The sequence below is a fragment of the Macaca nemestrina genome, chromosome 8 (assembly GCF_043159975.1).
Source record: "Macaca nemestrina isolate mMacNem1 chromosome 8, mMacNem.hap1, whole genome shotgun sequence".
Lineage (NCBI taxonomy): Eukaryota > Metazoa > Chordata > Mammalia > Primates > Cercopithecidae > Macaca > Macaca nemestrina.
The window spans coordinates 46,651,074-46,665,432 of NC_092132.1; the positions used below are offsets into that span (position 1 = coordinate 46,651,074).

At 39.9% G+C, this 14,359-nt stretch overlaps 1 protein-coding gene across 5 annotated transcripts in view; it reads left to right on the top strand.

The window, feature by feature from the left end:
* LOC105476082 (serine/threonine kinase 3) overlaps positions 1–14,359 on the top strand; it is a 332,200-nt gene that overhangs the window by 21,562 nt on the left and 296,279 nt on the right. The gene's annotated exons all lie outside the window — the stretch shown is intronic.

Sequence of the window (14,359 nt, forward strand, 5' to 3'; positions counted from 1 at the left end):
CTGTTTAAAAAAAAAAAAAAGAAAATGCTTGTTAAGTGTCAGCACAATGCCAAAAAAAAGAACCTAACAAATGTCAGCTACCTTTATTTTTATGTTTAATTTAGCTTTTATTCATCTGTCTTTCCCACTAGATTGGGAGCCTCTTGGTTATCAAGGGCTATAACGTAATCTTTTTTTGGATTACCCTAGCAGGTAACTTATTGTCTACAAATTCAGTAAGTGTATATTGAATGAATATAATGGACTCATTTTTTAAAAACTGATTTTATACTTTTTTGTATCAGTTTTAAAGATTCATTTTAGAAATATTAGCTTTCCTAAATATAGTAAGGCTATGTTATTGCTCAGCAACAGAATTCACCCACAAGGATAAGACTGATTAACAAGTTATTGTTTTTACTATTTCCTTTTTTCTTTTTTGAGACGGAGTCTTGCTCTGTCACCCAGGCTGGAGTGCAGAGGGGCTGTCTTTAAGCTCTGCCTCCTGGGTTCATGTCATTCTCTTGCCTTAGCCTCCTGAGTAGCTGGGATTATAGGCGCCCAGCACACCTGGCTAAGCTTTTGTATTTTTAGTAGAGACGGGGTTTCACCATGTTAACCAGGATGGTCTTGATCTCCTGACCTCGTGATCCTCCTGCCTCGGCCTCCCAAAGTGCTGGGATTACAGGCATGAACCACTGTATCCAGCCTGTTTTTACTATTTCTGATTGCTGTTGCCAGTTTATTCATTCCAAGTATAGAAGAGGCCTTTCTTTTTTCAGTGTATAAAATGATTTTATTGAATGCATTTCATGAAATAATTATTGAATCAGGCAAATAAATTTTAATTTTGTTATGTGAGATACAATTTTAAGTGTTTTCCCCCAATAACAGAAAAAACTGAATGTTTATTTGAGAAACCTTATGAAACAAAAGCACAGAGAGAATCATACCCCAAGGGAAACCCTGTTGTCTGGAATGCCAAAACCTTTACATGCAACAAGTATGTGTTGTTCTTATTATGTTCCAGGTACAGTTTTTTGTGCTGGGAATAAAGCAGTGAATGAAACCAAGTCTCTCAGTATTTGGTAGAAGTATACACATATGCAAACACACACGTACACACACAGATGCCCACATTTAAAAAATGAAAATGGTTCAATTCTGTACATATTATTTTGTAACCTGCTTTTTTTCTCTTAGAAGTATATTGTGAATTCTTTTTATATCAATGAGTTTTCTACAACATGATTTTTAGTGGCTACTTGGTATCTCATGGAATGAATGTTCTATAACTAATTAATATTTTATGTTTGGACATTTAATTTCCTTCTAAATTTTGTTATAAGTAATTTACAATGAATACCCTTTTTTGTGTCTAATTATTTCTAAGAACAGTTTAATTAGATTTAATTCCTATTGTTTACTCTTTAAAAATCTTTTTATTATGGAGAACTTTAAACATAGTTTAGCAAAGTAGAGAAAGTGAACCTCTATGTATTCATCGCTTAGTTTCAACAATTATTAATTCCTTGGCCAATCTTACATAATATACTCCCCTACATATACTGCATCCTTTATTATTTTGAAATAATCTCAGATATATTCTTAACTTTTAGCATGTATCTCTAAATGATAAGAATATTAAATAATTTATCACCATATGAGCATTGTCTGTGGTATAATTTGAAATGTAACTTATTCTTGAAATTATAAAATGTTAGGAAGAATTTGAAGAAAATGGAGACTAGTCTATACAGACTCTCCACCTCCCCTCAATATTTAGAAAACTTTGTATTGAGAGCTGGGAAAAAATTTTGACAGAATTGTTTTTTCCTTTTTTATTTTTTTAAGAGACAGGGTCTTGCTGTGTAGTCCAGGCTGGAGTGCAGTGGCACAGTTGTAGTTTGCTATAACCTCATACTCCTGGGCTCAAGGGATTCTCCTGTGTCACCCTCCTCAGTAGCTAGGACTACAGGCACCCATTACTATGCCTGGCTAATTTTAAAATATTTTATAGAGACAAGATCTCGCTATGTTGCCCAGGGTAGTTTTGAATTCCTGGCCTCAAGCAGTCTTTTCACCTCGGCCTCCTGAAGTGCTGGAATTGCAGGTATGAGCTACTGTTTCTGGCTGGAAATTCTTACATTGAACAGGAAACAACAAAAATGAGATACAACAAGCTTACTGTTTTGAAGTGCTAGAGAATTTGGATGTCAGTGAAAAAAAAAAAAGGGCATATCCTAATGTTCAAAAATGGTTGCTTTTATCTTTGATTAAGTATATTTCCATTGTCAAATAGGAGATTATGCTCTTTCCTACTTAATGAGATAGTTTTAAATGATAGATGTCTTAAGTTTGTTTGTGCTGCTGTAACAAAATGCCATAGACTGGGTAATTTATAAAGAAGAAAAATTTATTTACTCACAGTTCTAGAGGCTACGAAGCCCACGATCAAGCTGCCAGCAGGTTTGGTTGTCCAATAAGGGCTGCTCTGTGACTCCAAGATAGTGCCTTGTTGCTGTATCCTCTGGTGGTGAGGAATGCTGTGTTTTCACATTGTGAAAGGACAAGGGTGAAATCTCTTTTATTAGGGCCTTAATCCCATTCACAAGGTGAGGAACCCTCATGACCTAATTACCTTTTAAAGGCCCAACTTTTTTTCAAAGGGTCTTGATCTTGTCTAGGTTGGAGTGTGGTGGCGTGGTGATCATAGCTCACTATAACCTCAAACTTCTGAAAGTACCCCACCTTTTAATACATGACATTGACCATTTAGATTCAGCACCTGAATTTTGGAGGGGACATATCCAAAACATAGCAATAGGAAATCCAGATTGCATTTGCTACTTGCTTATTTTAAAAAAGGTAATTCCAGAGTATGTCTGCCTAAGCACATAAGAAATCCTCCCTCTTAACGTCCACGAGAGGTACTTTGTGGGTGACTTGTTCTCCACAAAATTCCCAAGCAACTAGAAGAGTGCATGCTCTAAAGGCAGTCAGTCAAGAATAACATTTTTGGGGGCCTTTGATTAAAAACATTACCTTTATGATGATATTCTGAGGTGTTAAAATTCACAGTATGTCAAAGACAGATGAAACTATGTATATTACATTGTTTGCCAAGTCAGGAAAATAGAAAATTGTGTTGTGTGTGTATTTTATATTGACTTTTAATTATGAGATTTTTTTGACTGTAAGGATTTTAAAAATAGTATAAGAATTATTTAAAATTCGTAACTGAAAAGATTTTCATGTAAAACACCAGAAAAAGAGGAAATAAAGACAAAATGACATAAAACATGAATTGTTTACCAAAATAAATCATGTGTTTTCACTTGACCAATGCCTCACAGATTGTCTTTTTGCCTAAGTTAAATTAGTAACATTCCAATTGTTCCACATATTGAGAAAATGAGATGCGGGGACTAATAGAAAATTCTCGTGTTTACTGGATTCATTTGGGGGATCTTTGACTTATTTGTTTAAAGTGAGCCATATTATGAGCTGCTTTGAAGCAAACATTTAACTCCTGGAGAATCATGTGGCCATTGGATTACTTTTTTGGTTTAGTATTAATGAGATTTGTTAACATAGTGCTGCCTCTATCACTGTACCATGTGGATGGCTTCATCTTGGCCTTAGCCATGAAGATGAAGTCTCTTTGATTTCTAAGGTGCAATTGTCAATTTTTAAAAAAGATTGCCTATCTTTCCGTAGGAATATGCTCTTCAATGGTTCGCAAAATGTTTCTACTTTATTCTTTCTCCCTGTTCATTAGTTCCCCTCCCTCTTTTAAAATTTCTTTCTCTGCTCGGTCTATTTCATCAACCATTCTTTTGCTAATATCTTTAACTCTCTTATATCATTGGTATTTTGTGGCATCTGCCTGGAAAATGCTAACTCTGGACAAATTCTACCGTCAGAGTTCTGAGCAGCATTGAAGAAAATACACAAACTCTAAGATTGCCAGCTTGTCCATTTCTACTAGAAAAACTGGCTGAAGTTTTAAAAGATAGGATCATTAATATTTTTATGTAATAAAGTTCATGTTCTCTAAGTGTGCAGTTTGATGAGTTTTGACGAAGTGTGTATAATCCTGTAACTGCCACCCAAATCAAGATTTAGAACATTTCTACCACCTCAAAAAGTTGTGTTATGTTCCTTTGCGGTCAGTTATCTTACTTTCTCTCAGTTTTGGCATGCACCTTTCAAAGTGGTGTGTAATGACAAACCAGAAAGGCTTCTGGGATTTTGATTGATTGCCTTGATCTAAGCTCAAACTTGGGAGGATTGACTTTAAAAATATTGTCTTCCAATCCTTGCATATGATATACTTGTCCTAAGGGAGAGAGAGAGAGAGAAGGAAAAGCCATCTGCTGATGGGGGAAGGATAGGGATATTTTACATTCTGACCCCAGGCAAAAAATCATGTTTCTGACGGGCAAGTAGAAACAAAAGCTGTCTGCCCTGAATTCAGGTGGGCCAGGAAACCACCCCTTAACAGCAATTGCCGATATAGAAGCTGCAGTAAGTTATCGGAAGATCTAATTAAGATAATTGAAGAGTGTAGCTGCTGTAAACAACAGATTTTCAATGTAGATGAAACAGCTTTCTACTGGAAGGTGATGTCATCTAGGACTGTCATAGCTAGGGAAAAGATGTCAGTGACTGGCTTCAAAGTTTCAAAGTACAGACTGACTTTCTTGTTAGGGACTAATGAAGTTGGTGACTTTAAGTTGAAGCCGACGCTCATTATCAGTCCTGAAATCCGAGGCCTGACTTTAATAATTGTCATTCTGACTGGTACTAATGGTATATTATTGTAGTTTTGATTTGCATTTCTCTTATGATTAGTCATGTTGAGCATTTTTTCATATGTTTGGCCACTTGTATGTCTTTTGATAAAAGTTTGTTCATGTCTTTTGCCGATTTTAAAAATGGGTTTATTTGCTTTTTACTTTTTGAATTAAGTTTCTTACAGATTCTAGATATTAGACCTTTGTCGACTGCAGAGTTTGCAAATATTTTCTCCTATTCTGTAGGTTGTCTGTTTACTCTGTTGATAGTTTCTTTTGCTATACAAAAGCAGCTTTTTAGGTTAATTAGATCCCACTCATCAGTTTTTTGGTTGCAATTGCTTTTAGTCATAAATTCTTTCCCAAGGCTGATGTCCAGTATGGTGTTTCCTGTGTTTTCTTCTGGGATTCCTACAGTTTGAGGTCTTCTATTTAAATCTTTAATCCATCTTGAGCTAGGGGTCCAGTTTCATTCTTTTGCATATGACTAGCCAGCTATCCCACCACCATTTGTTGAATTAAGGAGTCCTTTCCCTGTCGCTTTTGTCAATTTTGTTGAACATCAGATGGCTGTAGGTGTGCAACTTTATTTCTGGGTTCTCTATTCAGTTCCATTGGTCTATGTGTCTGTTTTGGTACCAGTAACTTGATTTTTTGGTTAAAGTAGCCTTATAGTATAGTTTGAAGTTGGGTAATGTGATATCTCTGACTTTGTCCTTTTTACTTAAATGATTGCCTTGGCTATTTAGGCCCTTTTGGTTCCATATGAATTTTAGAATAGTTTTTTTCTAGTTCTGTCAAAAATGATGGTAGCACGATAGGAATAGTGTTGAATCTGTGGATTGCTTTGGGCAGTGTGGTCATTTTAATGATGTTGATTTTTCCACTTCATGAACATGAAATGTTTTTCCATTTGTTTGTGTCATCTCTGATTTCTTTCAGCAGTGTTTTGTAGTTCTCCTTGTAGAGATCCTTCATCTCCTTGGTTAGATGTATCCCTAGGTATTTTATTTTATTATTTTATTTTATTTTGTGGCCGTTGTAAATGGGATTATGTTCTTGATTTGGCTCTCAGCTGGAACATTACTGGTGTATAGAAATGCTACTGGTTTTTGTTCATTTTGTATCGTGAAAACTCAAGTAGTTTATCAATTCTAGGAGCCTTTGGTGGAGCCTTTAAGGTTTTCTAGGTATAGAACCAAATTGTCTGTGAAGAGATACTGTTTGCTTTCTCCTTTTTTTACTTGGATGCCTCTTATTTCTTTCTTTTGCCTTACTGTTCTGGCGAGGACTTTCAATACTGTGTTAAATAGGAGGGCTAAGAGTGGGCATCCTTGTCTTATTCCAGTTCTCAAGGGGAATGCTTCCATTTTTTGCCCACTCAGTATGATGTTGGCTGTGGGGCTGTCATAGATGGCTCTTACTGTTTTGAGGTATGTTCCTTTGATGTCTAGTTTGTTCAGAGTTTTTTTTTTTTTTTTTTTTTTTTTAATGAAGGGATGTTGAATTTTGTTGAAAGCCTTTTCCATGTCTGTTGAGATGGTCATAAGATTTTTATTTCAAATTCTGTTTATGTGGTGGGTCACATTTATTGATTTGCATATGTTGAACTAACCGTGCATCCCAGGAATGAAACTTCCTTGACCATGGTGAATTAAGTTTTTGATGTGCTGCTGTATTTGGTTTACTAGTTTTTTTTTTTTTTTTTTTTTTTTTTGCTTGCTATGAAATCTCATTCTTGTCCCCTAGTCTGGAGTGCAATGGGATGATTTTGACTCACTGTAACCTCTGCTTCCTGGGTTCAGGCGATTCTCCTGCCTCAGCCTCCTGAGTAGCTGGGGTTACAGGTGCATACCACCATGCCCCGCTAATTTTTTGTGTTTTAAGTAGAGATGGGGTTTCACCATGTTGGGCAGGCTGGTCTCGAACTCCTGACCTCAGGTGATCCGCCCGCCTCGGCCTCCCAAGTGCCTTGTTGGTAATTTTTAAGTTATACCATTTCAGTCTCGCTGCTTGCTGTCTATCTGTTCAGAGTATCTAATTCTTCCTGATTTAAGCGAGGAAGGTTTTATCTTTCCAGGAATTTATCATCTCCTCTAGGTTTTCTAGTTTATGCACATAAAGGGGTTCGTAGTAGCCTTGAATGATCTTTTGTATTTCCTTGGTATCAGTTGTAATATCTCCCTTTTTGGTTCTAATTGAGCTTATTTGAATTTTCTTTCTTCTTTTCTTGGAAATCTTGTTAATGTTCTATTAATTTTATTTTATCTTTTCAAAGAACCAGCTTTTTGTTTCATTTATCTTTTGTATTTTTTTTGTTTTAATTTAATTTATTTCTGCTCTGATCTTGGTTATTTCCTTTCTTCTACTGGGTTTGGGTTTGGTTTGTTCTTGGTTCTCTAGTTCCTTGAGCTGTGGCCTTAGATTGTCTGTTTGTGCTCTTTCAGAGTTTTTGATGTAGGCGTTTAGGGTTATGAACTTTCCTCTGAGCACTGCCTGTGCTGTATCTCAGGGGTTTTGATAGATTGTGTCACTATTGTTCAGTTCGAAGAATTTTTTAATTTCCATCTTGATTTCATTTTTGACCCAATGATCATTCAAGAGCAGGTTATTTAATTTCCATGTATTTGCATGATTTTGAAGGTTCCTTTTAGAGTTGATTTCCAATTTTATTCCACTATGGTCTGAGAGAGTACTTGATATAATTTCAGTTTTCTTAAGTTTATTGAGGCTCGTTTTGTGGTCTCTCATGTGGTCTCTCTTGGAGAAAGTTCCATGTGCTGTTGAATAGAACGTATATTCTGCGGTCGTTGAGTAGAATGTTCTGTATATATCTGTTAAGTCCATTTGTTCCAGGGTATAGTTTAAATCCATTGTTTCTTTGTTGACTTTTTGTCTTGATGACCTGTCTAGTGCTGTCAGTGGAGTGTTGAAGTCCCCCACTATTATTGTTGCTGTCTCATTTCTTAAGTCTTTTAGTAATTGTTTTATAAATTTGGGAGCTCCAGTGTTAGGTGCATATATATTTAGGATTGTGGTATTTTCCTGTTGGACAAGGCCTTTTATCATTATATAATGACTCTCTTTGTCTTTTTTAATGGCTGTTGCTTTAAAGTTTGTTTTGTCTGGTATAAGAATAGCTATTCCTACTCGCTTTTGGTGTCCATTTGCATGCAATGTCTTTTTCTACCCCTTTACCTTAAGTTTATGTGAGTCCTTATGTGTTAGGTGTGTTTCTTGAAGGCAGCAGATGGTTGGTGAATTCTTACCCATTCTGCAATTCTTTCTCTCTCTCTCTATATATAGATATATTTATTTATTTATTTTGAGACGAAGTCTCATTCTTGTCCCCCAGTCTGGAGTGCAATGGCGCAATTTTGCCTCACTGCAACCACTGCCTCCCGGGTTCAAGCGATTCTCCTGCCACAGCCTACTGAATAGTTGGGATTATAGGTGCGCACCACCACACCTGGCTAATTTTTGTATTTTTAGTAGAGACAGGGTTTCACCATGTTGTCCAGGCTGGTCTCAAACTCCTGACCTTGTGATCTGCCTACCTCGGCCTCCCAAAGTGTTGGGATTACAGGTGTGAACTACCACGCCTGGCCAATTCTGTATCTTAGGTAGAATGTTTAGACCATTTACGTTCAGCGTTGGTATTGAGATGTGAGGTATCGTTCCACTCATTATGTGATTTGTTGCCTGTATACCTTGTTTTTTTTGTTTTGTTTCGTTTTTTAAATTGTATTTTTGTTTTATAGGTCCTGTGAGATTTATGCTTTAAAGGGGTTCTGTTTTGATGTGTTTCCTGGCTTTGTTTCAAGATTTAGAGCTCCTTTTAGCAGTTTTTGTAATGCTGACTTGGTAGTGGCAAATTCCCTCAGCATTTGTTTGTCTGAAAAATACTTTATCTTTCCATCATTTATGAAGCTTAGTTTCGCTGGGTGCAAAATTCTTGGCTGACAATTGTTTTGTTTGAGGAGGCTGAAGACAGGTCCCCAGTCCCTTCTAGCTTGTAAAGTTTTTGCTGAGAAATCTGCTGCTAATCTGATAGGTTTTCCTTTAAAGGTTACCTGGTGCTTTTTCCTTGTGGCTCTTAAGATTCTTTTCTTTGTCTTAACTTTAAATAATTTAATGACAGCGTGCCTAGGCGATGATCTTTTTGCAGTGAATTCCCCAGGTGTTCTTTAAGGTTCTTGTATTTGGATGTCTAGGTCTCTATTAAGGCCGGGAAATTTTTCCTTGATTATTCCCCCAAATATTTTTCCAGGCTTTTAGATTTATCTTCTTTCTCAGGAACGCTGATTATTCTTAGTTTTGGTCGTTTAACATAATCCCAGACTTCTTGGAGGCTTTGTCCATATTTTCTTGTTCTTTTTCTTTTGTCTTTGTTGGATTGGGTTAATTCAAAAACCTTGTCTTTGAGCTCTCAAGTTCATTCTTCTACTTGTTCGATTCTATTGCTGAGACTGTCCAGAGCATTTTGCATTTCTATAAATGTGTCCATTGGTTCCTGAAGTTTTGTTTTTTATTTATGCTATCTGTTTCATTGAATATTTCTTCCTTCAGTTCTTGTATTTTTTTTTTTTTGAGATGGAGTCCCGCTCTGTCGCCAGACTGGAGTGCAGTCGTGCGACCTCGGCTCACTGCAACCTCCAGCTCCCAGGTTCAAGTGATTCTCCTGCCTCAGCCTCCGGAGTAGCTGGGACTACAGGTGCGCACCACCACGCCAAGCTAATTTTTGTATTTTTAGTAGAGATGGGGTTTCACCATGTTGGCCAGGATGATCTCGATCTCCTGACCTCGTGATCCGCCTGCCTTGGCCTCTCAAGTGCTGGGATTACAGGCGTGAGCCACCGCACCTGGCCCATATTTCTCTTGGCTCTTTAAATTGTCTCGGCTCCAGGTAAGGTCTGAATCTTCTCCCATAATCTAGACCTTCACGTTCCCCAGTTGGGGGTGTGTGTTCGGGGGCGGACAATCTCCCTTTCCCACTTCCACAGCTTGGGCACTCAAAATATTTGGGATGTCTGCCAGGTCCTGCAGGAGCAGTCCACTTCCTTCAGAGGGTCTCTGGGTTTTCTTGGCTTTCCTAATGTATTCCTGCAGTCATTCTGGAGCAAAAGTTCAAGATGTGAGCCTCCACACACTGCTCTGAGTGGGAGGTGCAATCTAGTCCTGCCTCCTGTCTGCCATGATATCTGGTCTTGTTTTTTAATCCAACTTGCCACTCTACCTTTAATGTGGAACGTTTAGACCATTTACATTCAAGGTTAACATTGAAATGTGAGGTTTTGGCCAGGCGCAGTGGCTCATGCCTGTAATCCCAGCACTTTTGGAGGTTGAGGTGGGCAGATTACCTGAGGTCGGGAGTTCGAGAACAGCCTGACCAACGTGGAGAAACCCCATCTCTACTAAAAATACAAAATTAGCTGGATGTGATGGCACATGCCTGTGATATCAGTCACTCAGGAGGCTGAGGCAGGAGAATCGCTTGAACCCAGGAGGTGGAGGTTGCGGTGAGCCAAGATCGTGCCATTGCACTCCAGCCTGGGCAACAAGAGCAAAACTCTGTCTCAAAAAAAAAGAAATGTGAGGATTTGATCCTATCATGAAGTCCTTAACTGGTTGTTTTGTAGACTGTATTGTATAGTTTCTTTATAGGGTCTGTGGGCTATGTACTTAAGTGTGTTTTTGTGGTAGCAGGTATCATTCTTTTGTTTCCATGTTTAGAACTCCCTTAAGGATCTCTTGTAATGTTGGGTCTAGCGGTAATGAATTCTCTTAGTGCTTGCTTGTTTGGAAAACATGTTATTTTTCTTCTGCTTTTGAAGCTTAATTTGTTGGGGGGGGATATGAAATTCTTGGTTGGAATTTCTTTTTAGAATGCTGAAAATTGGCTGGGTGCAGTGGCTTACACCTGTAATCCCAGCATCATTTTGGAGGCCAAGGCTGGCAGATTGCTTGAGGTCAGGAGTTTGAGACCAGCCTGGCCAAAATGGTGAAACCCTGTCTCTACTAAAAATATAAAATTTGGCTGGGCATGGTGCCACGTACCTGAAATCTTAGTTACTTGTGAGTCAGAGGCACGAGAATCGCTTGAACCCAAGAGGCAGAGGTTCAGTGAGCCGAGATCACGTCACTGCACTCCAGCCTGGGTGACAGAGCAAGACTTCATCTCAAAAAAGAAAAAAGCATGCTGAAAATAATCCCCCTGGTTTCTCCTAGCTTGTAATTTCTACTGAGAAGCACACTGGTAGCCCGATGGGGTTTCCTTTGTATGTAACCGGACCTTTTTCTTTAGCTTTAAGATTTTTTTTTTTTCTTTTAACATTGACCTTGGACGGCCTGGTGAGTATATGCCTTGGTGATGTTCATTTTGTTTGTTATCTCCCAAGTGTTGTCTGGATTTGTATATTATCTCACAGGTGTTGTCTGGATTTGTTGTATCTGGATGTCTATCACTCTAGCAAGATTAGGGAAATTTTTTTGAGTTAGTTCCTCAAATATATTTTCCAGGTTGTTTGCTTTTTCTCCTTCTGTATCATGAATGCTAATAATTTATAGGTTTCATCACTTTACATAATCCTGTGTTTCTTAAAGACTTTGTTCAATTTTAAAAGTTCATTTTCCTCTATTTTTGTGTGACTGGGTTAGTTCAAAAGATCAGCCTTCATCCCTTTCTTCTTTTTTCCTTTTGTTTGTCTGTTTTGCAGTGATATGATCATGGCTCACTGCAGCCTTGGACTCCCAGGCTCAGGTGATCCTTTCACCCCAGCCTCCCAGGTAGCTAGAACTATAGGTGCGAGCCACCATACCCAGCTAATTTTTAAATTTCTTTGTAAAAACATGGTCTCTTTATGTTTTCCAGGATGGTCTCAAGTTCCTTGGCTCAAATGATCTTCCTGCCTCAGCCTCCTCAAGTGTTGGGATTATAGGCATGAGCCACCATGCCTGGCCTGGAATTCTTTCTTTTGCTTGGTCAAGTCTATTGATAAAGCTTTCAGTTATATTTTGAAATTTCTTAAGTAAACCTTTTTCAGTCCCAGAAGCTCTGATTGATTTCTTTTAAAGATCTTTACCTCTTCTTTTATTTGCTGGATTTCCTTTGAAGTGTGTTAGTATTGATTTTCAGTCTTGTCTTGGATGCCTTTGAGCTTCCTTGCAACCCATGCTTTGAGTTCTTTGTCATTTCTGAGTGTCCTTTTTGGTTGAGGACCGTTGCTGGAGAGCTAGTGTGATCCTTTTGTGGTGGCACTACATTCAGATTTTTCATGGCGACAGTATTCTTGCACTGGTTTCTGCCCATCTGGAGACACTGGCACTGCTAATTTGTGTGATTATTTTTGTACTGGTAGGATTTTTTCTTTCTTATAATGTTTTTTCTTCTTTCCCTTTCCCCTTTTCCTTAGGGGGTGTAAGTGGAAATAATGCTGTGTAGAGTCTTTTGGCTTTGTATTTATAGTCCTATGCACTTCAGTTGGCAGGTTTTATATTGGGCTGTGTAGTTTGTCCTATAAACCAGTAGAAGGCCCTTATGGGTAAGAGCCAGGTGTTGCCAGTGTGACTGGGTATATATTTGATCCTTGTTTGCTGGGAGCAGCTCTCCGTTGCCTCAGGCAGTGGGCTGATTTGTGGATTGTATAGTGGTCTGAGTTTCCTGCTCAGCCCTGAGGGGGCAGAGGGCAAGATATGTAGGGCTGGACTGGGCACTTTCACCGCCAGGTCCTCCAATGGCAAGCACAAGTGTCAGTGCATAGGGAGAATCCAGTGGGTAGTCACCAAGCACCCAGAGGTGTACCTGGGTGTGGCGCTGGGAGACCTCCTTGGCCCTAAGTTCTCTACACAGGGATGGGCGGCAGCTTAAACTCCTAATCCTGAAGAGTAGGTGCTCCAGATGACTGGACATCTGCCTGGGCATGAAGTGGAGAGGGTCCCCCCGACCCTACCACCACTAAGATGTCTGTGGAGGAGGGTTGGGGTGATCTAAGCTGCTGAACCAGGCAAGCAGGTGCTCTGAATGCCTGGAGATATGCCTGGGCATGAAGCAGGGAGGGCCTCCCTGTACCCAGATCTCTTCATAGGAAGAGTGGCATGGCCCAAGATGGCAGTTTGGGCAAATAGGTACTTTGAATATCTGAAGATCTTCTTGGGCGATGGTGTGGAAGGGCCCTGTTGCACCATAATCTATATACAGAAGGATGGAGCAGTTCAGGCTGCTGATCCAGGTGAGTGGGTGCTCTGAATGCCTGGGAGATCTATCTGAGTGTGAAGCAGAGAGGGCCTCCCTACACTAGGATCTCTGCATAGGAAGGGTGAGGCAGATCAGGCTGCCGATTCAGGTGAGCAGATGCTCTGAATGCCTGGAGATTTGCCTGGGCCTGGAGCAGAGAGGGCCCCTCTGCACAGAATCTCTGTACAGGAAAAGTGGGGCAACTCAATCTGCTAGTCCGTGTGAGCAGGTGCACTGGATATCTGTTTCCATGTGGAGTAGAGAGGGCCCCACTGTACACAATCTATGCACAGGAAGGGTAAGGCAGCTCAGACTGTGGATGTAGTTGGGGGGGGGGGTGCTCGGAATACCTCTAGATCTGCCTACATGTGGAGCAGAGAGGCCTCCCCTGTGCCATGATCTATATCCATGAAGGGTGAGGTGGTTCAGCCTGCTTGTACAGGCAAACAGTTGCTCCAAATGCCTGGATTTTTGCCAGGGAGTAGAGCAGAGAGGGCCCTGCTGCACCACATTCTCAGAGGAACAGGCTGTGGCAACTAGCCATGACACATGCAGACCAGTTCCAGGTTGCCAACCTGGATCTGGCTCCAAATCTGGTTGTCCAGGAGAAACTACAGCCGTAGCAGCTCTCCTCTCATCCTAGACCTGCAGTGGAGGAGAGCACAATCCTGGCACCTAGTGCTGAGGCACTAACTACAGTGTGGCTGTGAAGACCCCTGTCCTGCTCCAGAGCCAGATGCCTATGTGGCCATGCTGCTGGGTTGCCAAAGAATGGTTGACTTGTATGCACCCACATTTAAAATGGTGTTCTGTTCTCCGTCCTGGGTCTGGGAAATGCCAGTAGCTTTTCCCAGTGTCTGTCCCTCACAGCATCTCCAAACCAGCCTGTCCCCAAGTTAGATCCAGGTCTTGGAAGAAACAAAGTGCTCTTTCTTGACCTGGGTTGCTCAGATCCCCAGTGGAAAAGTGAGTCACAGAGGGAGGCTTTCTGACTGTCTTGCATACTTGGGCTTCCCTCACTTTTATCAATTGGATGCCATCATAGGGGCTGTTTGTGTTTGTGTGTCTTCCTTGGATCTCGGGTGTCCATCACGATTCCAGTGGATTCCTGTTTTCCTTTGTGAATTAAAGCTCTCAGAGTTGACTTTTGTACACTATCTTGCTATTTCCGAGAGAATAAGGCCCACTAAAAGCCTCTAATCTGCCATCTTGGAAATAAAAAAGGATTTAGAATATAATCTTAATTGAGAAAGTAGTGGCAGGGTTTGAGAGGATTGACTCCAATTTTGAAAGTTCTGCTTGTGGGTAAGATGCATCAAACAGCATCACATGCTATAGAGAAATCTTT